Source organism: Phaseolus vulgaris, chromosome 4, assembly GCF_000499845.2.
Source record: "Phaseolus vulgaris cultivar G19833 chromosome 4, P. vulgaris v2.0, whole genome shotgun sequence".
Taxonomy (NCBI): Eukaryota; Viridiplantae; Streptophyta; class Magnoliopsida; order Fabales; family Fabaceae; genus Phaseolus; species Phaseolus vulgaris.
The window spans coordinates 18951011-18977773 of NC_023756.2; the positions used below are offsets into that span (position 1 = coordinate 18951011).

At 31.2% G+C, this 26763-nt stretch overlaps 2 long non-coding RNA genes and 3 other non-coding genes across 6 annotated transcripts; all 5 read right to left on the reverse strand.

The window, feature by feature from the left end:
• Positions 1-1244: 1244 nt before the first annotated feature.
• On the reverse strand, positions 1245-3039 carry LOC137837384 (uncharacterized). The gene is made up of 2 exons (XR_011085446.1): positions 2815-3039; positions 1245-1671 (listed from the first exon to the last, which is right to left on the reverse strand). It is a non-coding gene; the product is annotated as an uncharacterized lncRNA (long non-coding RNA).
• LOC137838921 (small nucleolar RNA U19) lies at positions 2500-2627 on the reverse strand. Its single transcript, XR_011085562.1, has one exon. It is a non-coding gene; the product is annotated as a small nucleolar RNA U19 (small nucleolar RNA).
• A 4483-nt stretch (positions 3040-7522) lies between the features above and the next one.
• Positions 7523-7648, reverse strand: LOC137838922 (small nucleolar RNA U19). The gene has a single exon (XR_011085563.1). It is a non-coding gene; the product is annotated as a small nucleolar RNA U19 (small nucleolar RNA).
• A 5317-nt stretch (positions 7649-12965) lies between these two features.
• LOC137837386 (uncharacterized) lies at positions 12966-14935 on the reverse strand. Of its 2 annotated transcripts, none has more exons than XR_011085448.1 (3): positions 14671-14935; positions 14150-14408; positions 12966-13201 (listed from the first exon to the last, which is right to left on the reverse strand). It is a non-coding gene; the product is annotated as an uncharacterized lncRNA (long non-coding RNA). The 2 variants fall into 2 exon arrangements; XR_011085447.1 differs by having other exon boundaries at positions 14663-14934.
• Positions 13764-13891, reverse strand: LOC137838970 (small nucleolar RNA U19). Its single transcript, XR_011085576.1, has one exon. It is a non-coding gene; the product is annotated as a small nucleolar RNA U19 (small nucleolar RNA).
• Positions 14936-26763: the final 11828 nt, after the last annotated feature.

Here is a 26763-nt window from a genome sequence, read left to right on the forward strand (position 1 = left end):
GAAAAAAAAAATAGTAACGGTAGAACAAAAAATAGATATAAGAAGTTGTCCAAAGTCTTAATCCAATATGAACAATTCTAGTTCAAGAAACATAATTAAGTCACATTGTTCTTTAGTTACAAATAGAATGGGTGATTCTTTTGTTGTGTCGAGAAGTGTGCCTAACAATATCTAACAGCATATAAATCTTCTTTTTATTTTTTATTTCATTTGGGAATTTCTCAACAAATTCAATACTTCTTAATATTGAAGATATTTTGAATTGGATTACTTGCATCTTTCTGGCCATACTACAAATTTGTTTTGTTTAATTAAATTTTTAGAAGTTTTATGATACTCTATAGATTATGGAAATATTAGATCATAATCTAAAATACTATTACAAAGTAGGAAATTAAAATATTATTCAGAATATTTTAAAATTATACGGAGTATTTGGTAATATCAAACTTCATATTAGAAAAAAATACTATTATATAATTTATTTATTAAATCTTGTTTATTTCGTAAAAGATACCTTATCTCGAGAACATCCTCTAAGGATTTTATAATGAATTACAATTTTTTATTATCCTCTTTATTTTATTTGTGTTATTAACATTAAAGACTAATAATAACAGTATTATTATTGTTACATAATTAATTTCACTTAAAACTTTATTATATTGCACAATATTAATAAAAAGTGTATCATGGTTCTAGCTAGGGCTTGATTTCCTAGTACCTATTTTCTTTTATAATTATCTAAAAAGCAGACTTTACATGTGATTTTTTTCCTCAATAGCCTGATTTGAGTATTATTTCTCACTATAGCACCACTGTAGCAGCATTTGCACACTTTATTTTCTATAATAGTATTAATTTGTGCCATGGCTAGAATTCAGATATTAGGATTTCTTATTTGCAAAAAAATAAATACTTTTAGAATTTGGTTTCCAAAGAGTCGAATTTTCATAGTATTTTTTTCCAATGGTAATGAACAAAATCAGAATAAGGTCGTTTAAAAGGTGATAAAAATCCAGTTTCTAAAAATTATAATTTTGACTTTTAATTATTCAATAACTAAATGTTATAAGGATTAGTTACTGATGGGTCAAATTCTATGACAATTTTCAACTTTTATTTTTAAAACCCATACAATAACAAACGTACAAAATAATAACAACATCAATAAAGGGTTAATAATGGTTTTAAAAACAAAACCAACTATGAACATACACTAACTTATTCCTCGTTCAATTGAATGTTTTTCAATGCTGTCCCACATGTTGGAAGTAATTTATTCCATAAATCATAAATTCAAATGTCAAAACTGGTATGAAGTTCATATAATTTCTAAAACCAATAAAACCAATGACACATTGTACATCATCATCGTCTTCAATATGGATATAACTATATGAATTCCTAATTTTATTCGTCGTCTTCAATATGGATATAATGATATGAATTCCTAATTTTATTCATATACACTAGACACTGATAACAAAAATCAACATTATATAACTTAAAATCATCTAGAACAAACACACATAGAATGGAGTTTATTAGAATTGATAGGGGTATGAATTGATCAACCTCAATGATGATTTGGTCATTACTCACCAAAACCATGATACTTGACCAGATCAGTATACAATTGGTTGGATGTTTTGTGTAGCTAGTTATGACCTACATTTATAGTTGATAAGAAATGGCATCAATTATCAAAGCAAAAAATTTCTAACATATTTAATTTACACTATTCAACTTAAGATTCTTTATAATTGTATGAAAATGTTTAAAACGGGTAGGTGTTGGAATAATGATTTTGCATTTGATTTCTTTATAAAAAATAAGAAATCAAAATCAAAATCAGTATGGTTGAGGGAAAAAAAAGTCTACATATGTCATGGCATTATGTATTATATTAAACATATAAATTCATATTAGTAATTACGATAAATACTGGACCAAAAATATATTAAACCTATAAAATTCATATTAGGCCTCAAGGGTATAAAATTTCATATTAAGTCTCAAGGTGTTTCTACCAACGTTAAAATATTGATATATTAGATTAAATAAAATTTCAAAATAGACGGTTTATTATATATTTTTACGTTAAAAATAACCGGGTTAATAAAAAATAACGAGACAAATACGAAAAATATTTTTTATAATTATTAAAATGCAATAAAAATTAACGAAATAAGAAAAAAATTGGCAAACAAATATTAATGAACAAAAAGATACAAAAAAGAGCATGTGGAATCTTAGATGAGAAAAGAAGAGAATAAAATAAATTTGTTCATTTCTTTCAAAAGATCCATGGGGTCAAACCCTTTATCTCTAAGCCTCCATGCGAACCGAAAGACCTAACATTTCCAAGTTCCATCGGCTTTCTGGTGGAGGCTTTTCATTCAGACTCACTTTTTATCTACCTATGAATTATTATTATCACATAAACTAGTAGAACATTAATAATAAATATAAATTAAAAATATAACAATTGAAAAAAAATGTGAAAGGCTGGTTGCGGAATAATTGATAAGAAACGCAAAGAGTCCCTTCAAATGGCCTTTCTCTGAACGGATCCAAACGCGAATTTGGATCCGATTATTGTGCGCTTCCTAACTAAGCCGCGTATGAAATTGGTGTTTTCATAAGGCTACTCAAAGAAGCACGTTCAGGAAGTGATTTTGCCAACAGAGAAAACAAATTTTGGTTTAGAAATTAGGGTTTCTTCTCTGTCATTTAAAATTGAAGGTATTCAAACATTGACAAAGAAGAAATCCTAATTCATACACAAAACTTAAAACACAGGTAACGCACCTTTAGATCACTCTCCTCATATCACTCTGCCACAGCTGTCGCATACTCTGCGCAGTCGTCGAAGAGGAACGTGTTAGGGATTGAAACAATAGGTGAAATCATGTGCAGAGAATAGGTGAAGAACAATACTCATAATAAAGAAATGGAAAATAAATGCACTTTTTTTGTTTGAGATTTAGGGTTTCTTCTTATGTGATTTTAAAATGAAGGTTTTCGGATTCTATTCACCTCATTACCCTCCGTTTCATTTTTTTATTTATTTAGGGGGTTGTTCTTATTTGGATCCAATGGATAATCTAATAATTGCTTTTTGCACCACTCTGATTTCCTACTCCACCTCATCGGATATATATAAAAACAAATTTAGAAAATCTAATTCTATTTCTTCCTCTTAGTTCACATTTTATCGGTTGTTCTCTCTTGTTCACTACACTCTTTGTCATTATAATAAATAAATATTAATCATCATTATATAATTAAAAAACTTCTTTATGAAAAAATTCATTTTAACATTAGGATTCAAATTCTTTCTAAACTTATATATTTAAAATGTTAGAAGTAAATATTTGATTCTAAATATTTAATAAGATTCAAGTTTATTTTGATAGACTCTTTAATGCGTTAAAGACAATAAGACGGTCTAATATGTTAAACACCAACACAATAATAACATTCTTTCTTACTTTTACACATGAAAATACTTCGTTTAGTAAACATTTTATATTTTATAATGTTTGTTATCATTAAAATCTCATAAATTATTTATATACATAAGATCGTTTAGTGAGGTTTTAGATTGTTTAAAAGTAATCAAACCATCTAATGTCTTAACAATCTCTCCATTTTTTATGGTGACAAAAACTATAAGCTATATAAAAAAACTAATGTGTTTGCCAACTGTTAGGATCGACTCCCTTTGGAGCCATTGGACCCTGTTCTTATTTGGGACAAGTTGACCATTTAAATTATGCAGACCTGGATAGTAGGCTTAAGTGCTAGGGTCGGGTCTGAGCACGTCTGACACAAGTTGTTATAAAGAAATCATCATGGTTGTTATAGAGGTTGAGGGGGTTGTTGAGGAGGTGGTGGAAGGGTTAGGGGGCTCTTAGCTAATTTAGTATTTCAACAAAAGAGTTTTGGATTTGGGTGACAGAGGATTGAGCACCTTGTTCTAGCCTTTGATTCTATCTTTCCTTCATATCTCTTAATCGTTGTTGGACGACTTCTCTTTCACTTTGAAAAGCTTATTGGATTATCAATTACATTATGTTGAATATTGCGTATGGAATTGCTTGAGCAACACAAGAAGATGAAATTGGTTTTGGAGAAAACACTATATCCAAGAGTTGAGAGACTTATGCATGTTCTTTAGACTCTTGCCGAGAGGCTTTGTGGTTCTTATTATTTGTAAAGCCTTCTGAAGGAATTCTCCTAAGCAACTTCAAGAGACTAAGAGATAACTACTTTAGGGACTTGATCAATGATGACTATTTTACGGAAAACGTACCGAGTCAGAAATAATATTTTGTCCCTATAGAGGATATCGAACCCACAAGGAACAATTCTAAAATCTCATGTATAGTATTCACTAAATATAAGAAAATGTGTAAAAGTTTGTTGATAGGTTGTCTATTTGTGAATTTGCAAGAAATTAAATAAGGCAAAGTAAAAGATTTGTATGAGTCAATTGGAAAAATTGAGATTGAGGTTCATCCTTCTCACTCGTCTGTATTTTTTAAAAGCATGTAATATTAAATCTTGATTGATATTGATGCACATATAAAAATCCTTCATATCGATTCCACGCATACAAAATTATTAAGAGAGTCTCTTAAATATTGATTTTTTGCATATTTATAAAAATTCCTTATCATTACGAACATATGTTATAAAACAATTAACATTTCAAATATATTCCTAGCATTCAAATATTTTAAGCATTATCATTTAGGTCAGATGTTTAGAAATACTTTCCAATCAAATCTAAGGATTAAAACATGAATAATTCAAGCTTTGAGAATAAAATGATAACACCAATCATCAATCAAAAACTGAATATTATAGATAAATATCACCTCAATACATAAAAGTTTGAACAAATTACTCTCAATCCCAAAGGAAAGAATTAGTCACTCATGTTGGCCATTACAAGTATGGAAAGCAAGAAAAGAAGATCCAGGATGTTTCTCCTTAACGATCATTTCCTCTAAGGTTTTCTATCTCTCTCTATTCTCCCAATAATGTTTAGGCTTATGCCCCATGCCTTCTATTTAACCTAATTGGGTTTGAGCTAAGTGATATCTCGCTTAAGCGAGTTATTACTTGCTTAATCGAGTTTGATGAGAAAAAACCCAACTTCACTGGAGTGAACTCGCTTGGGTAAGTTCCTTTGGAGTGATCTTGCTTAGGCGAGTTTGGGCGAGTTTTGGACGAGATTCCAATGTTCCAACTTTGTCTTTTTATCTTATTCATTCTCCTTTAGCCTTTTCATCTTCATTTTCCCATAGAATCCTAAAATTAACACAAATTTGGAAATAAGTTGTTCACATTCATCTTACAATTTAAAATATGTAAAAAGGTTTAAATTCCTAAATTAGGGGTTGAATTATAGCTATTTTATCAATAAAAATCCATAAGTGCCTATCTTTTAATATGAAATAATATTGAATTACGACACTTATCAATAAACAACTTTCTTAAGAGGATTAATGGAAACACTCATATGCATATCTAAGATCTTTTCTACTTCCAATTTGATAGCTTCTATTTCATCCATGTGAAGAGGGAATGACTTTGTAGCCGTTTTATGCCAATCCAAAAGGAAGATTATATTTCCCTTTAATAAATCCCCCGTTAAGCATTTATGTGAAACAATAGCTTAAACATCGTGCTCCAAAAAAGGCTTGGTCTCAGCAAACGATGTCTGATGAAAATTATAACGACTAGTGACACCATGTGGAATGCGTTGAACAAATTCTCAGAAGGCAAAATCAGGCTCCTAAAGAAACATGGTGGTGAAGTCATTAATGAATATGTGTTGAGAGCAAGTAAACAAACAAATGATATCAAGATGCATATTGAACTCTATGTCCTTAAACCTCTTTAGAGTAGGAGGAATGAAAAGATATGATCCTTGACAAATGGCTAAATCATAATGTTGCCATTGTTTATCAGGTTGTCTAAAGAAGGACATAATCCATCAGTCAATGGTGATAAAGACCTTAGTGTTTGATCCATGGGCCATAGTCACAAAGAATCGGCTAGCTTGACTATTTTAGCTAACTTGTATGTGACTAGGTGAGGTTTGGTTAGACTCGTAAGTCTAGAATGGTTAGGGGGATATATTGGTTGTTGCCATGTTAGAGGGTTCTAGCATGACAATAACATCGTTTGGTATGCTAAGGTTTGTAGGTGAAGGTTGGAAGGTTGAGGATGGTTGAAAAGGCCATGTGTTGGATTTTGGGGTGAAAATATTGAAAGTTTATGGAAGGTGGGGCGGTAGGTGATTCTAGTGAGGATATTATCAAGTCAAAGTGATGGATGACCATCCTTGCTAAAGTCACCATTCTTCTAAGCTAAAAGCTGAGGTTCAACTTGGAAGAATTCAGAAATAATATGTCTTATTTTTACATAAAATGTAAATAGTTGAATAGCATTTTCTGGCTTTGTATTTCTTAGCCAACTTTAGAATAAGAATATATTTCTCTCCAAACAAGACTACCTTGGACGCCTCTTTCTTTACATGTTGACTCTTTAAGCTCCTTAAGAAGCTAGGCGCCTCCTTCCACGACTCTCCAAATCACTCAAAGACACTTGACAAACTATGAATAGAGAGCTTCTTGTAAATAGGATTGCCACATGGCAAGCTAGGAATAGAGAGTTTTCTATACATATAATTGCCACATGACATGTTAGGAGTGGAAATTATTTTGAGAACCAATTATCCTTTTTAGGAGTCTCTATTATAAATAAAATACTTATCTCTTGTAATTTTTAGACTTGATTGATATATGAAATTGTGGTTCTAAAATTCTCAGCACACTTATCCAAGTCTCTCTTCTATGATGCTTCTTGCATTCTTAGAAACTCAAGGAAGTTGGCTTAACTTCTTCCTTGGTCCTTGCCCTTTGTAAAACTCATACCCAAACCAAGAACTTCCACGATCTTTCGGTGCTTCCTCCACAAATCTACAAGTCTTTCGTTACCTTCCATCAACCCCCATGAAACATTCAAGAAAAATTGCATCAGAAAGGGCTTCATAACCTTAGACCTGATGGGTGTAGGATAAGGTAAAGTGTTTGGGGGTTGAGCTAGTTGTTCAAATGTAATAGAGTTTGAACAATTAAGGTTAAAGTCCTATTAGGTTGAGGTATACAATATCAGTATAGGTGACTATGATTGTTGATGTGATGTTGAAGGTTGGGTTTAAATGGGGGGTGAGTTTTTATTTGTGGACGATTTAGGAGAATTAGGAGGTAGGACATCTAGGTAAGGAATAATGTGAATATCAAAATATAACTTGGTAAGGAACTTGCAAGACCACGTTCCAAACCCTCAAATCTATTCGAATAATCGAACGATTTCAACATTTGATATATATGATATGAACGTCTATTTTAGCTAAACGATATTTGTTCGTCATTAAGTAATTCTAGAGGCAAATTAAAAAATAACAAAAAATAAAAATAAAATATTTGATTGATTGAAAAAATGTGAAAAACTACTTGAGGAATAACTAATAAGAAACTTAAAGAGTCCTTCAAAAGGCATTTATATGAACAGATCAAACACAAATTTGAATCTAATTAATGTGTGCCTCCTAACTAAGTCGCTTGAGAAATTGGGTGTTTTCATGGAACTACTCAAAGAGGCACGTTCAAGAAGTGATTTTGCAAATAGAGAAAATAAATTTTGGTTTAGAATCTAAGGTTTCAAATACTGATAAAGATGCATGAACTTCATATACAACATTCAAAAATAGGTAACACACCTTTAAGTGATCTCAAATTGGATGTAAGCTTGGCATGCATTAGGTGGTTGAGGTGCCTCTATACCATGTCAAAAAGGACACATACTCACATTATCACAATCATGACTTGTCAACGTCCATAGAAAGACGTGCTAACTATAGGTAACCTTAGATGAAATATGAATCTAGCATGCATTGGGTGATTGGAGAATCATTGCATGCATAACAGTGACACATGCACTCCACCAAAAAGCCTTGACTTGTCAACGTCACTACAAGAGCGTGCTAACCATAAATAACCTTGCATGGGATGCAAGTTTGACTTACACTCGCACAACCTTGAGTGCTTAATGTTGAAATAGTTATGGTCCAACCCATGTTACAATCCTATAAGAATGACAATCCAACACCACTAGTTCATTTATCAATTATTTCACAACATAATCTCGCGCACAACCTTGAGTAGTCAAAGTCAAAATAGTTATGGTCTAACCAATGTTACAACCCTAAAAGAATGACAATTAACACTAATAGTTCATTTATCAATTATTTCACAACATAATAGCAGTACTATAATACAAATACCACAAAAAAGTCATGAAAATCAACTACCAAATTCCAATTCAAAGTTCTTAATAAAAGAAAGTGTAAGACTCCATACAAATGAAAATTAACATTGACAAATGATCAAATGTTAGAAAATGACTCAACTTCATCCATGCTTATAATATCATAATATTGTTGTTGTTGCTCTGACCTCAAGTCATTGAGATAATATTACTAAGGTCAATCATTGCATTTGAGATATTTTTTGCTTTGGAGTTTGGAGTTTTGTCATTGTATTGTCCTTAAAAGGTGTTTCGGTTGACGAGTCCTTGTCCCTCAAGGAAAAAGTGGTTCCAAATATGAACCCTCGTTCCTTGAGCCCTCGGTTGGGGGGAATTCGTTCCCTTTAGACCTCGATTGGAGGGAATCCGTTCCCCTTAAACCTCGACTGGGAGACTTGTTCCGGTACACCCAATAGTTTCACATTGTTCGATTTATAAGATTTCAAAACTTAGTAAAAAGTCTCTTTGATACATTTAGTCAATTGTTTTAAGTTGTTAATTGACTATTCTAAAAAAAAAATTAATAAAAATACACTATTTTAATTAATTATATTCTCAATTAATTGATTATTCTATTCTTCGATATTTTTTAGAATAAATTTGAATATTTAATTATTTACTTAAATGTGTTAATCAATTATTCTCATAGATCAGCTAAAAACACATTTGTATGTTCTTTATTTTAATCCATTATCAAAATTGATAACCGATTATCCAGTTCAAAAAATATATTAAGAACAAATTAATCAATTACATAAAACCTTAATCCATTAAAACACATTTAAAACCTTTTACAAACATTTTAGGGACCATATATTACTACTTCAACCTAATCGATTAATTCATTTGAAAAACACTTTGAAATTATTTTAAACCATTTCAATTATATTTTATAACATTTCTAATAAGGCTATGATTTGAGTGATTAGTTACCATGATATTGTGATTACCTTATGTGTAAGACTCACAAACGCACACTCATGCAAAAAAAAGCTATGAACACACAATACATCTTTATCAACAACATCATCCTAAAAATCGACAACTATATCATCTTCAAGATGTATGGCTTACCCCTATTTTCAAGTCCAATAATTGGGTCATTAGAGTCTTGAGGGATTAAAATATCGTTTCATTTGATTATTGAATTCCAATTAAATGTGACACTCACACATAATCGTATCAATTTACAAATATATACCTTTTGTGAAAAGATTTTCAAAAGGGGTTGGCTGTGGAGTTGACACGAGGGTTGTTTATATCTATTATATTTTCCATGTAAGAAATTAGTTTTTAGGTTCAATGAAATACCAAATTCATTTGGTTTCATGTTTAACCCTATAGAGTAGCACACCCATTCTTAATAGCAAAATAAACACAAAATCATGTTAAGTTAAATTAGAAGACAACTTAACACCACTAACAAAGCTATTAATTAAGGTGATAGAATGTTGGTTGAAAATAATAGAAAAAAAATAACCCCTTAAACATTTCAAGCTTTAAAGTGATGACTAAAATTAATAAAAAAAAAAAAATTAAGATAACCAAGTATTCTTTTTCAAATAATCATTCCTGGCTAAGAAAAAATAAATTATTAGTTTAGTGATTCACAAATGACAGGATTGTTCAATAAAGAGGAATAATGTCTTTTGTTGCATACAAAGTTTATGCAATTTCTTATAGTTTGTTAAGTGAACACGAACAATGTTCTCTTTGAAGCTTCTAAGGAAGCAGTTCTAAAGATTAGTGCAGTCAATGTAAATCCATTTCTGGCTGTTGAACAAATTTAGCTCACTTGAATGTCTTTGTTATATTTGGTGAACTTAATTGTGAATGATGCATTAATGTGCTTTCTGCAACATTAATTTCTTTTTTTTTTTAATTTTTTACTTAACATCCCAATATCCAATAGCTTGATGTATGATGAAAGTCTTCTCACATTAAGTTTCTCAAATAAAACTAAGTTCCTCATTCAAATTTAATATAGAGATAAACCTATATCGATAAGACATGCTAATTCACTCTATTATTTGATAATCTTTCTTCTGCAAATTAAAAATGGGGTTTTGAATGAGTTTTAAAATTGAAAATCGAATAGAAACATTAATAAAAATGAAACACAAAACAAAATAATCAAATAAACAATACATTGTTTATGAACAATTAAACTATAAAAATTGAAATTAAATGAGATTATGTAAAATAATTAATCCTTTATATAGTAATTAATCTTGTGAGAACAAGTTCGGATTTAATCCTATAAAATGGACTGGTAAAATAAGTATTAATTTATATTTATATATTATAATTTAAATACATTCTTTAGACAAAAAGATCTTAAATATAATTTTTAACTCAAAATTATACATCTTAAAAATATAAAACTATATATTTATGAATAATTTGATGAAGGTTAACTTTTATAAACTTGTACTATTTATTGATCTTCTTTCTTTTATTAAGAGTGATGGTAGTCCGTTGGTTAAATTGATTAAGCTAGTTGTGATAATCTTTTCCTATTTGGATGATATGGCGTATGAAGAATTATGCTCGTTTTCAGGATAAGATTGAGGTTTCTAGGGCTATTTTGGTTATTAAAGATTTAATTTGTCTAAAGCTTCAATGAAGAATGATATGTTCGATTTCAATGTGCTCAAGGTTTTTGGTATTAACACTCGTACTGGTAAAGTTCTACGTCCTCTTCCTGTTAGATGAGAGTTTCCTTCACCAGGTTGTGGGTTAAATTAACATTGATGGGGCTCTAGGGGTTATCTAGGTCTTGCCGCTTGTGGAAGTATTTTTCGTGGGAGTATGGGGGAGTTTATTGGAGCTTTCTCTGCATTTCTTGACGTTCGAACTGCTTTGGTTACTGGATTTTATGGAGTTATATATGCTTTGGAGGAAACTCAAAAGTTGGGTCTTACTAATATTTGGCTGGAATGTGACTCTGCCTTGATTTGTGTTGCGTTTACTACTAGGACAAATATTCCTTGGATGCTTCGTAATCGGTGAAATACTTGTCTGAAAAAATCAGGTTTAGGGTTACTCATATTTTTCATGAAGGGAATGCGTGTGCTAATAAGTTGGCTAATTTATGATTTATTCATAGAGAATCCTTTCATTGGTATAATAGACTTCCATCTAGTCTGTTCTTAGAATTATTTATTAATAGGTATAGTCTATCTATGCATCATTTTTGTTAACATAAGAGTTTTGGTCTAGTCCCCCCATATTTTTGTATTTTTTTTTAATAATATTTTTTTCATATGATGGTAAATGATTGTTGTTACTTGAGGTGTCACTGAGATGTCAAGTAGAATAGTGATTCCTAACATGAAAGTTTTTTATAAAAAAAAAACAAAAAAACTTATACTATTTATTAGAATAAATTATATTCTCATCTTCAAATAAATATACATATTTTCATCATAAAAATAGTTTGTTTATCACAAAATAATTTTGTGCTTAGTGAAAATTTAGGATTGCGCTTTCATGAATTAACAATGCTTTTGTCGGGCAACCTTAAGTATTATTACTTGTTAGATTTTATATGTTTTAACAATAATAGCATATAATAAGTAGTTGTTTCTATTTAATTATTTCTGCAAAGTTTTGCAGTGATTCATTTTGTAGTTTATTTGTTGTTTAGGTATTTTGAAAGTGTGGATAATTTAAGAAAATGGTGAGGGTGATGCATGTTGAGTTGGTTTAGAGACTTTGTTAGCTGGATTCACTGCCCCTTCCAATTATATGTAATTTATGAACATCCATAATTTTTAAATGGACTAACTAATCTCGTTATTTTATTCTCCCTTGTTGGCCATGTGTTTTTGTCATGATTGAGAACTTGAAAAATACATTTTTAATTGTTCACAAAACTTCCATTGGAAGAGAATTGAAATCATAGCTTTAGATGCATTTTGCACCTATGATTGGGCGTTACATGATTGCTTCAAATTCATGGTTGATTAATAGGGAGTTACAATGCAAAAGTTTCACAAAACTTCATTTCCCTTAGACATGAAGAATTCTTTCAAGGTTGATCGAGACTTCCTTAAGCTATTTAGGGCCCCATAGAGCATAATCTTATATAAAAAATCAATTTAATTTTTTTTTTCAAATACATTCTTAGTAAATTTTTTATTACATTTATAAAAAGTTGTGAAATGATTAAAAAATTGTAAAAATTACCATGTCTGAATAAATGACAACTAGTTTATCTATTGTCGACCATTCCACAAAATGTGAAATCCGGAGTATATTTAATTATGATTATATTTCATGAGGATCCAGGTATTTTAAATAATCTTCCATTTGTAGATTAAACTTGAAAATTGTAGACTATTCCAAATCTTTTAACAATATGCTAATCTTCCAAATTTAACAACATCATGTGATATATTATTATATAAAAGTACACATAAAAATTAATTTTGACTATTTTCCAAATAAATTTTTTAATATTTATTATCAACTGTTAAGATTTATGACATTAATTAGTTTTTAATTATTTCAATTTTAATTGAACTATGAACTCTTTTAAGGTTTGTTGACTAAATATGCCAATAAAAACATTGATCTAATGAGATTAACATAGATGAACTTCGTAATGTGTAAGAAAGACTAAATTGAAAGGCAGGTATTCCTTTCAGCCTTTCCACATACACTTGCATTGGGGTTACTGAGGCTCTCTTCTCATAGTCCTATGGAAGAAATAAATACCAGAAGAAAAGGCTAGCTGCTATATGCATCTCTCTGGAGAAAAGGCTAACTGAATCTTCAAGAGTTGTTGCCACTCTAACCAACGACCCTTTCAATCATCAAAAAATAATTATTAGTTCAAGAGGTATTTCTAGCAATGTTCAAAATCATTTGCATTTCTTCTTTGAATATTCATATATATTAGGTAAATGCAATGCAAATTTAAGAAATAAGAAAATGTAATCTTTGATAATTTGTAATGGGCAAAGGATATGCAAAAAAAATGTCGGAATCTTAGATGAGAAACGAACAGGGATACAAAAAACTGTTCATTTCCTTCAAAGGACCCGGTGGGTGGAAACCCTTTGGCTCTTAGCCTCCTTGCGAACCGAAAGACACACAGTTTGAGTTCCTTCAGCTTTCTGATGGAGGCTTTATACATATAAATCATAAAAAATGTTAATATCGAAATATAAGGAGGGAAGGAACATGCGAGACAGCGGTTCATACCCTCAAATCTATTCGAATAATCGAACCATTTCAACATTTTATATATTTTATATGTGCCTCTGTCTGGACCATACGACACTTGTTCATCGTTTGGATATTCTGAAGGCAGATTCAAAACAATAACAAAAAAGTCAAAATAAAATAATTGATTTATTGAAAAAAAATGTGAAAAGCTGCTTGAGGAACAATTGATAAGAAAGACAAAGAGTCCCTTCAAAAGGCCTTTCTCTGAAGGGATCCAAACGCGAATTCGGATCCGATTACTGTGCGCCTCCTAACTAAGCCGCGTATGAAAGTTGGAGTTTTCATAAGGCTACTCAAAGAGGCAGGTTCAGGAAGTGATCTTGCAAATGGATAAAATGATATGTTGTTTGTTTAGAGTGCTTTCGAAGGTTGATGAATTTGGAATCGTGCGCAGAAAATAAATGAAGAATATGAGTTACAGTAAACGAAACAGAGAGTTAAAGTGACACAACGATGTCAAATTGTGTTGTGAAGGATCTCATTATCAATAAAACCAAAAAAATTCAACACATAGAAACCTCACCTTTGCCTTCTTTGCTTGCTTTACAACCCCAACAGCATCAATTTTCAACACCTTAGGTTACTCAGCACCCTGCAGGAGCTCCCTAGCAAAGGGAAATAGTAACGTTAGCTCAATCCCCAGTCTCCTCTTGTTGAGACTTCCCAGCCAAAACCAAAAGCTTAGCAGCAGGATGCTGAACTTCAAGTTCGTTCACAAGTGTCGCTGAGTCATTCGTGACAAAATAGGTTGTCTAAGTGATTTATAACCATCTTATCCATACCTAAAGCAGATCAAACAAACGATTACAAACAATCTAAAACTATCCAGACAAACCCTTCCTTCTGTAAACACCAATCACCAACAGATTCATACACGAACTTTCCCAGAACCCAAAATGAAAAATTCCCTTAATAAAGATAAAAAAAAACTACTCATTATTTTATCACTCCTCAAACTTCCAAGCACATTACATTTACTCTTAGTACTGCATAAGGAATAAACGATAGATCAACAAACATGAAAACGTACACATACCCACATACCATTGGGGCCAAGGGAAGTTCGAGTGATAGTGGAAAGTTGTTTGCAGGCGTCGATGTTCTTGAGAACGGCCTCATCGAGACCAGAAAGGTGTTTGTGGCCTTCCTTGAGCATGGATTGAATCCCATAGGGTTGAATGTTGAAACCCATGTTCTTGCAATTTGAGAATACCCTAACCCTAAAACCCTGCAAATGCTAACTTCTCTCTTCAACTATCAAACTTTTGCGGCTACACTGCCTCGCCACTGTCTCACTAAACCCTAATTATTTTGAACTACACAAATAATTGCTTTTATAGAAAACTAGTGATTATTTTTTATTCTTTTATTAGACTAAAATATAGTTTATTCTTTTTTGTTACTTTGAATCGCAATTCTGTCTTCTTATTTTAAAATAAAAATATTTAGTCTTGTAATTTTCCAAAAATTAATGATTTTTAAGCCCATAGTTGAAATTAAGGTTTTGAAATTTAGAATATTAAGGTTGGCTTACTTTAGTCTCATACCTTAATTACACTTTTTTTTATATATAAAAACTCTCTTATAAAAACATATAAACTAAATAGATACATCAAATAACAACAATTATCTATCAAATAACAACAATTATCTATGATAACATGAAAAAAATGTTATTAAAAAAAAAACAAATACAAACAAATATAGAGGACTACACCAAAATCTATATATAAAAAATTTAAAAAAGTAATTTTTAATTTTTACTTATATTATTATTAACGCCTGTGTGTTCGCATTTTTTATTTGTATCATTACAACACATGTGACACCATTAAACAATAAACGAAAAAGTCATCATCAATTGTTCCATCTGTTGAAGATGGTTGCTGCTCCTTCAAGATTGTGTTTGATGAAGACTTCTATGTACATTTCATTTGTATTTTGCTTTGCTTTAAGTGTGTCTTAGGTAGTGCTTAGAGGTTATTTAAGAGTAGGCTTTTTGCTGAGTAACTCACCTCATAACCACTGGCCATGTGATAAGAACAAACATAAGTTTTCTTAAACTGTTTTTCACATGTTTTACAAAAAACACGTTTACTGCATAAAAATAAATCCGTTCTTTTCTAAATAAACATATTCATTTTTACACTGATGCCTTGGCTAAGTCTTGTGAAAATTAGAGTTTGTGCATCATGTATTTTGACTAAGTCTTCTATCTTTCAAAACGACTGTGTTTCAAACAGTTAAGCTTTTCTATTTTCGTTTTGAAAAATAAATCTGTTAATCTGTAAATGAATAGATTCTTTTTGTATCTGGTGCCATGTCAAGCTTAAACGATTTTTAGTTTTATCTCAGCACCAGAATGGTTGACTAAGTCTCCTCACTTAACAAATTCTCTAACTGCTTTTGAAAATAAATCTGTTCATTTTATTTTCAATCTGTTCATTTTATAACAGCTTTAACTGATTTTCAAAATTTTGTTATAAGTTAGTTTTCTATAAAATGAAAACTTGTTTCTGAGTTTAAACGTTCGTTCATACATTAGCAAAAACAAGTTTTGACAGCAGAGAATTAAGAGTTTACAAAGGATTAGCATTTGTTCTTCAAAGATTTCAAAAATCACAAAGTGCTTGTTCTTGGTTTGGTTCCAAAAGCTTGGTGTGAGGTGTTGCTACTGTTCTAACAATCTTGCCTACTGGTTTAAGGCAGATCTTTGTATCCTCAATCAGGTGTAGTCGTTTCACTTCTCATTTCTTGTAATAGTTTGGTTGAACACTCTTCTTGATAGGTTTTCTTGGAGAGTGTGTGTGAGCTGAAATAGGTTTTTTCAACAAGAGTACCTAAGTTCTTGTAGGTTTCAAGAACAGTGGGAATTGTACTTGGTTGTACTGTGTTTTAGTGATTTCCACCTGGTTTTGGTGAAGACTGGATCTAGCTCAGTTGAGTGAACCAGTATAACTGCGTGTGTTCATTCTCTCTCACTCTCTGCAATTTCGTTTCTGCATAATTGATAAAACAGCAAAGAAATAAATCTGTTCAATTGAAAATAAATCTGTTCTTTCTGGGCGCTGTGCATACTGTTCTTAATTTCTGGAAAACTGTCTGGTTTCAATAAGAACACTGATAATCTGTTAAAGGCTAATAAAACAGGTTGAGTGTGATAGATTGCCTCACTAATTGTCAAGCCCTTAACTGAACCTAAATCACATTATTTGATATTAAGGTTTGTTGTTTTTGTGTTTCACTGTTTTCAATCTAATATCAGTGTGTGTGCATCTGGAACATCTATCTGCATAATCTTGTGATTAACCTTGCTGTATAAACACTTTTCAAACAAAAACAGTGCCTAAATAAATCTGTTCATTTTCACATAAATCGATTTATTTTCTGTAAACTGTGTTAAACCCCCCCTCTTTAAAAGGTCAATTCACCCCCCCTCTTGAACTTTGACACTATTAAACCCAACACCATCAACATTAATCAAGAAAAATATTTTATACAAAAGAAAAAAATATAATGAAATATGTTTATCTTTTCTTTACCTTGGACCCGCAGATAGACTTAGTCAAATCATTCATATCCTTAAGTACGTTTTTCTACCTTTCAATTTTTTATTCAATGAACAAAATTCTACTATTTTTTTTATTGTTTTCTTTAATATTATGTTATAAGTTTGATTAAATTGTTGTCTTCGTGTATTTTGTGTCGTTACTTGTGTCAGCACAATAATCACAATATTGTCATCGAACAATGCCAAAGACATGTATAAATAAATAATAAAAAAAAGTAAATTCAGACATTATATTTCCATCTTATACTTTATAATTGAAAAACAACACTTACTGGTTGGTTTCGTGGTTCTGAAAGAAAATTACGATTTCTCATATTTTGAATTTTGAATATGAAAATAAAAAATGAAAAAGGTGTTTGGGGGATAAAAGTGAAGATGAACGAGAGAAAAATATGCAATTGTACAATGTTTCTCAATCAACCTCACTTTGTGTTATCTCTTTTGTTATCCTTTTGAGATATAAAATTAAAATGGTTCACAAAATGACAAGTATCTCCTCTCATATATTTTTAAAATAATAAATAATAAATAATAAAATAAAATATAAATATAAGGATAAAATTGAAATAAAATAAAATGACAGTTAAATAGGGGAATCCTCTTTAGATATAGGTATAGATCAATTTTTTTTCTTTTTCTTTCATTCTATTGGATTTGATGTAAAAAAAATAAAAGAAAAATAGTGTATGTGTGGAGGTCACTAATAAAATCATTGTAATCACCTTAAAAATGTAAAATAATCGAATGTGTCAAATTAGAATAATGTCTTAATTAGATGATTGCATTAAAATAACTATATTCTTCTTAAAATTAGGAGACTAATTTTACAATGAAAATAAACCCTAAACCCTAAAACCAAAATTATAAAATTTCAAATAGAGGATCAAAATTGTATTTTAGCCTTTTAATTATAAAATTGATATACCGATCAATATTTCTTTTCAAAATATTAAAATTTATTTTTAGAATGAGACTTTCAGTCTCATGATAAGTTTTAAAAATGTAATCAAATAAAAAATATTTAGTGTGGCCTATAATAAAAGTTATACTAGTATAAATTTTGTAAAAAATAATGGAGGAATCAAATTCACTAAATAATGGTAAGTGAGGGTCATAATTACAATCAAGATAAAAAAAAGTAAGTGAGGGTCATAATTACAATCAAGATAAAAAAAAGGAAGATATTTTTTTTTCTTTTATGTTGCACTCATTCTTATGCATTATCTGTGATTTGTTTTTCTTTGAAGATCTAGCATCATTAACGAATTATCGGTGATTTTAAGTAATCCTGGAAGATTAATTATTTTTCGACGGTTTTGTAAGCTCTCGTTACTTTAGGGATTTTGTAAACCCCCATTACTTCCAGGGCTTCTGCAAAATTCAAACTTCCATTACTTTAAGGGGTTTTGCAAACCTCGTTACTTTTAGGGGTTCTGCAAATCCCCATTAATTTTATTTTTTGTTTTTTTAAATGGTTTGAGTTTTTTTAAATGGTTTGTGTTTTTTATAATGGGTTGTTTTTTTAATGCATATAAATCCTGAAAGAACCGAAAAATGATAAAAGGAAAATATTTTAAAATTTTAAAAAGTAAATTGGTTTCAAATTTTTGCATTTTTGATCTTAGAGGAAGAATGTAAACAAGTTTTCTAATAGCACATATAGGTGTGTATATGGAATTATCATTTTAATTTGAATATATAGAGACTATAAAACACATAACAAATTGTTTACTCATTAAAATATAACAAAAATCACATAGTCATTACTTCAAATTACAATGGAATGAGAGTATTTTAGGCCCATTAATGTCCAACTAAGTTTTAGGCACTATTTTTAAGAAAAGCAGAATATTGTCATTAAACATAAATAAAAGGTAAAAAAACACTGTCTACCAGTTTGATCTTTAGTCTATTGATCATCGTCAGTTCATTAGTATCTTATTCCAAATGGATTAAAAATATAGTAATTTACGAAACTACTTATAAACATTATTCTTGACACATGTTCATTTTAAACAATCCAATAGAATCTATAAAATGTTGTTATAGTTAATTGAACTAATTTTAAAGAATGTATTTTTTTTTCTATCTTTCCAATAGATCTTCAATTATTTGTAAATTATTCACAACCAATCAACGTTGCTTGCAAAACCAACCAGATGCAACAACCTTCATTGATTGCCAACATCATTGAAATATTGTTGCAAGAAAAATATAAGCATTTTAATTGATGAATACCACAAGAGAAGTCGTCAACATTGACATGTATCACAATTTTTTGAAAGATAAATGTTTATATAGAGATTATAAAACACATAACAAACTTTGACAAAAAATAAAATAATAATAGTCAAACAAATTATAGTATATTAAATAATATTAAAATTGATGAACTATATTCAGTCATACAAGAAAAATATACAATCATAAAAGGTAAAAGTGATGTGCAATATTAGAATTTCTTACATCAAACAAGTAGAGAAGACAATTTAAGATACATCTTAAATAATTTATGTTTTTTTATAATTTTTTTACAATATATAGTAATGACTCAGACATTCTTTAAACAACAGACTTAAATTAACGTATGCATTTTTTTGTTAGTATAAATATCTAGTATTTTTTTCATTCTTAATAATAAGACACGTAATAAAAATGCAGACGCATAAATAATATGTAACTACATTTCAAGATGCAATATTTATAAAAAATAACTCTGCTACATATGACAAATTAAGTTGTGATAAGCAGAATACTTATAAAATAACAAAGTTACCTGCAAAATATTAATGGTATCTAAACTTTTGAATTTTTATTTAAGATCTAAATAGAAAAAATTACAATTAAACTTACTGAAAAACAAAGTTTATTCGTGATTCTGGAAAACAGAAATGTGGTTAGGGGCACTGCTATAATTGTAAGCTTTTTTTTTTTATATATATAATTAGTGTCTGATAAAAAAATGGACATTATGATATTCTAGAACTTGAAAATTGTAGGTTTTCTAAGATTTCTCACCTTCTTTATAGACACATAAAATTATCCTTTCTTTGAGATTTAGTAACATTTTAAATATAACACTTTCTTTTACTAGAGTCTTGATTTTTTGACAACTTTAAATAAGTTGCTCCACCATACAACTGTCAACGTGGTAAAAAAAATATTATTTTATTTGGATTGTGGGACTAGACAAAATCTGAACATTTAGTGTTTAGGGTGTGGTAGAATGTGAAATTAGGTTTTAAGAAAGGGGTTGAGTTTAGGTTTCTTCTTCTCCACCACATCGTCTTCCAGTTCTCCGCAACCTATTTGTTCGAAGTTGTCCGCAACTTTTATGTGCAACGACATTCGTCGTCATCCTAGGTGCATGTGTTTTCAGGGTGGTTTGGCGGTGGTGTCGTTTTCGATATCCTCCTTTTACGGTGGTTGGGTGGCGGTGTCGTCTTCAACATCCTGTTTTCACGGTGGTTGGGCGGTGTTCTCCTCTTGGACATCCTCTTTTCAAAGGTAATACATTTATTTTTTTCATTTGTTTATTAAGTGAAACCTTGATGTTGTGTGATTTTTGTTGTTGGGTCATTCCTGTTATTTGTCCTGTGGTGACCCTTGTATGAGTCAAAACTGATTTTTTCCACAAACTGTTAAGATAAATGACTTGTTATAGTTCTGAAGTATGACTTGATTTTTGTGTGGAAAATATTGTTGTTGGAAATATGTGTCTTGGTGTATAAATAATGCATAGTGATTGTCTGGAATGTTAGGTTCATGAGGTACCAAATTTTTTAAGGAAATTCTGTAATGTTGACATGGATAAGAAAGGTAAAAAGAGAATGTTAGTGTTATTGTTGATGTTGGTTGGGGAGGGGCACGAGGTGGGGAGAAAGTGGGTTAAATCAGTTTTTTATAGGTCATCAAAGTAGGATAGTGTGAAGTAATCACAATGTTCACTGAATTTAGAGGGTTGCAGTATGTGGTGACCCTAATAGGAGTATGTGGTGACCCACATTACAATTCCTGCACAGACCTAACTGGGGAACTCTTTTTTGAAATGTCAATTGTGTTCGTGTTGGTTAGGAAGGGACACGAGGTGGGGAGAAAGTGGGTTAAATGAGTTATTTAGAGGTTGTGAGAGTAGAACCTTGTGAATTAACCACAAAATTTAGTCAAGTTAGAGAGTGACAGTATGTAGTGACTCTTCAGGGAATATGTGGTGACCCACTTTACACTTCATGCACAAACCCAATGAAACTTGTTATGAAAATATGAAGTGAGTGTTCATGTTTGTCCGGATGGGCATGATGTGGGGAAACTTTTTCTGAAAATGGAAAGTGAGTGTTCATGTTGGTTGTAGTGGGGCATGAGGTCGGAACAAAGTAGTTTAATTGAAGTGTTTAGAGGCCATGAGTGTAGACCAGTGTGAACTGGGCACACAATTCATTCAACTAAGTGAATATAATCAAATGGTGACCCTACAGGGAATATGTTGTCACCCACACTTCACTTCCTGCACATACCTAGGGAAACTTTTTCTGGGAATGGGAATTGAGTGTTCGTCTTGGTTGTAGTGGGGCATGAGCTGGGGACAAAGTGGTTTAATTGAGGTCTTTAGAGGCCATGAGTTTAGAGCAGTGTGAAGTGGGCACAAAATTCACTCAACTAAGAGAATATCATCAAATGGTGACCCTATAGGGAATATGTGGTGACCCACATTACACTTCGTGCACAAACCCAGTGAAACTTTTTCCTGGATATGGGAAGTGAGTGTTCGTGTTGGTGAAGGGTGGGCCATGAGGTGGGGAGAAAGTGGGTTAATTGGGTTTTTTAGAACCCATGAGAGTAGGAAAATGCGAACTAACCACAAAATTCACTCAACTTAGACAGTTGCAGAATGTGGTGACCCTAGAGGGAATATCTGGTGACCCACATTATAGTTCTATGACAGAGGTAGGGTAACTTTTTCTTAAAATCTTAGGTTTGTTTTGTTATTAGTTAGGGTGGGGTGGGGAATAATGTAAGGTTTTTGTCCTTCTTATGTTCCTTGTGTTGACCCAAAGTCAGTTTATTGCAGAAGCACATTTACAAAATACATTAACTATGAATTGTTTGATTTTTTAAAGATTGATGTTCTTTCATTGTTGTTTGGTTTTGAATAACATATTCATTGTTGATTTTTTATGTTTTGTAGGATATAATGGCAACTCAAGAAAGTAGTCATGCAAAATCTTTTGTGAATGATAAGGTTTTGATTTCGAATATGCTTTATTTTCTTAGGCATACGATGACATCACATTCTTAGTAAAGTGTACATGTTTTTATAAATGCAGATCATTAGGCATTATTGCAGGCCTAAATTTTTGGGAAGTTTGAACAAAACCTTAAGTGCTGAAGAAAAGTTTATTATTGAGTCAACCCCCTTTGGTTGGCTAATTATGTTGGATGGGAACCTGAAATTGAGTCGCTGCCTTTTAAGGGAGTTATGTACTAGGTGAGTGGAGAGAAGTCATGGTTTTGTAGTTAGCTCTAGAGTTGTCCCATTTAGTTTGTTAGATGTTTGTTTAGGTATAGGTCTTAGAGTTGTTGGAGACAAATTTGACTTAAAAAAACAAAAAACAATTGTAAGAGTAGGAGTTTTTTCAAAAGTAGTCATGTATCTGTGAAAATGATTTATGATGAAATTGTTAAACGTCACAACGAATGTTCCATAGATGACTTTTGCAGGCTGTACATCTTGTTAGGAATGTCAGAGTTTTTATTTCCAAGTAGAATGGGTTTAGTTCTTGGTGGGTTGTTTAGGGTTGTGGATGATCTGGGTGAATTTGGTAGGTTCAATTGGGGAGGTTTAGTTTATGACTTTTTAGTTCAGAGTTTGTGTTTAGCTTCAATGTGTATGAGGAGGAAAACTATGCTACATATATCCATGTTCGTGGTTGTGTGTACTTGATGCAGGTAATTTAAAATGTTTACTTCGTATGTGTAATAATTCCCATACATTTTCTGGTTACTGACATTAATTTGACATGAATTGTGTAGATATGAGCTCTTGAACATTTGTTCTCTTACAAGCGGCAAATGCTGAGGATTTGAAATAGATATCCTCGTATCACACATTGGATGAATGTTAGGCTGGGTGACATTGAAATTGCATCTGGACTACAACAGAATGTGGTGTGTAGAATACATTAAATTTTTTTATTTAATGTACAATACTTAGTTTTTTTTTTTTCATTTATGTTGGTATTTGTTGTCTGTCTGAACAAGTTATTGCGGAGTTATCTGCGTCCAACAAAGAGTTGCAAAAAGAATTCATTGTACAAGCATTTGAGGTAGTTCGACGTGAATTTACAACTGACATGTAAAAAAAAGGACTATGGTAAAATGAAGGTGAAAATAGTTGATATGCTTCGCCAAGCAAAGGAACAACAGGTTGTCATCAGCAATTTGGATAAGGAGTTGAAAGAGTTACAAGAATTTTTAAGTGCACGTGCAAAATCTTATGTGCGTGATAGTCCTTTTGTAGATGATGACGAACATCTGCAGACGTTTTACGTTGATGATAAAGACGAACCCGATGAGCAAGGCATACCTGAAGGACAAGGCTTACCCGAAGAGCAAGGCCTACCTGATGAGCAAGGCTTACCCGAAGAGCAACATGTACCCGAACAACAAGACGCACTCGAAGAGCAAGACATACCCCAAGAGCAAGACGTACCCGAAGACCAAGATGAGGGAGAAGAAAAAAGTAACATATTCACCTGAGTAAGACGCACTCGAAGAGCAAGACATACCCCAAGGCACACTTGTTTGTACTATAGTTATAATGAAAGCCACATACCTTAACAATGTTGTTTACGATTATATTAAGGTAGAATGCTCTTTGATTCGGACTAAATATGGCTACCTACAACAATATTAATGCTTTCATGAAATATGATATGGACTTATTTGAAAAAAAGTTTTATGGAAGATAAATACATTATTTAGCACTAAGACTGATCCTACTGCAATTTGTGATTCAAATTTCGGATCTTTTAACACCTTTGCCTGCATACTTGCTCTAACTGTTCCAGTTGGATCTTGTAACAAAGATGTGTATAATAGTCATTTTTGTGTTGCATAAAGTTAAAGGATCGAAAGAGTACATAAGTCATATATTACCTTAATAGATATTAACATGTCTCCTAAACCATTTGGTTGGCATTCTTTCACAACACAAGTAAGCAAGGGAAAAACAAAATGTTGCTTAATGTTAGCCAAAGAAGATATCTGCTCACAATCATGTCCATCAATTTGTACTTAAAATAAAAACAAAATTAATTTTTGCACACCAATAACTGTTAAACTGAAAATGATTGTCATAAATATTACCATGAAAGTGAAAAAAATGTTGTGCCCAATTCCATGGGTTGGAATCAAAATCATGCCTATGATTTTCGTAAGCTATATTGTTTAAAAATTCTTGAGTGTTGACTGCTTCTTTGAAGTTGCGATTAACGATAACTGCTTGCACATTACCAGCTGGACCTGGAATGAAGCTTGTGTTGGTGTTACAACGACGCATGAAGTTTGCAAGGTCACTGGTGTCAATGTCAAGGTTTTCCCATTGCTCCATTGAGAGTGATATTGAACCCAACAAAGCTAAAATATGACTGAATAATGTTTTGATGTTTCAAAACATGCAATATAGTGGTTTAACAATGGTTTCTTCTTTGTCTAAGAAAGAACCATCCAAACGACGGTGGTTCACTCTTCAATTTGATATATCTATAGCATTTATTTGAAACACTTTTTATGACAACATTTATTTGAATTTCTTTTTATGACAACATTCATTTCAACCACTTTAGATTAATTATGACATTACAGTGGTGTTTATTATTTTGGCACAATTGTCACGTCAGCACAGTGGTAGTTGAGTTACCTTAATGCAACTCATTTCCCACAAGTACCACAATTTTCGTGGCTTTATTGCATATAACACCCACCACCTTCCATTCTCATCTTCCACCACCAACATTTGGCCTTTTGCAGCGTCAACCATTTATTTTTCTGCAGTGTTGTTGAAGGTGGCACCCACATGTATTAATATATTGAATCTCCATCCACCTCATTCATTCCATGTACTCCAATGAGTGCATGACCCACAAGTTAGGGCATATATTTAATACACATGCATTTATTAGAGTTCTACACAATGTTAGAGCATTTTAATTAAAGTTTTCATTATTTGGATGAAGTTCATGCATGAACCTTCAATTTTTAAGCCAAAACATGCAATATCTGGACATTTCACATGTACAGGAAAACAAAATCCTACTTGTTATTCTATTTCCAAAAACTATAATTTTGAACAATGTGTTTGTTTATAAATAATCTGTAAAATGTCATGACAATATCAAGTATGGTTGCATATGAGTTGTGTTAAACCTCTTAAATGTGTAATTTTTCGCACCAAATATTGTGGGACCTTATTACATATTTTAGTTCCAAAGTCACAAAAAGAACCCTAGTTTTGATAAAAAATTGGACATATTTCTTAACAAATAACATGTGTTAATTTGCGATATGAAATTTGTATATAATGTAGCTTTGGATAAACATGAATAATATTTCTCTTGATAACATTTCCTTGTTTGAAGACGGTCAACCTTCGCAAGAAATTCATAACATAGGTTCTGATGTTAATGATGTTAGTGAAATAGTTCTTACCGGAGGCATGTCATTTGATAATGCAGATGTTGTTAAAAATTTCTACAGAGAATATGCCATCAGAAAAGGATTTGGAATTAGAACAAGAAGTTCAAAGAGAAAAAAAGACAAAAAATTAAGATACTTCATGTTGGTTTGTGCAAGAGCGGGAAAATATACGTCATCCAACAAAGCTAAAGTGTTACTGAATAGTGTTTTAATGTTTTAAAACATGCAGTATAGTGGTTTAGCAATGATTTCTTCTTTAACTAAGAAAGAACAATCCAACCGACGGTGGTTTACTCTACAAATTGACATATCTATAACATTTATTTGAAGCACTTTTTATGACAACATTTATTTGAATTTCTTTTTATGACAACATTCATTTCAACTACATTAGATTAATTATGACATTACAGTGGTATTTATTATTCTGGCATAATTGTCACTTCAGCACAGTGGTGGTTGAGTTGCATTAATGCAACTCATTTTCCACAAGTACCTCAATTTTCGTGGCTTTATTGCATATAACACCTACCACCTTCCATTCTCATCTTCCACCACCAACATTTGGCCTTTTGCAGCGTCAACCATTTATTTTTCTGCAGTGTTGTTGAAGGTGGCACCCACATGTATTAATATATTGAATCTCCATCCACCTCATTCATTCCATGTACTCCAATGAGTGCATGACCCACAAGTTAGGGCATATATTTAATACACATGCATTTATTAGAGTTCTACACAATGTTAGAGCATTTTAATTAAAGTTTTCATTATTTAGATGAAGTTCATGCATGAACCTTCAATTTTTAAGCCAAAACATGCAATATCTGGACATTTCACATGTACAGGAAAACAAAATCCTACTTGTTATT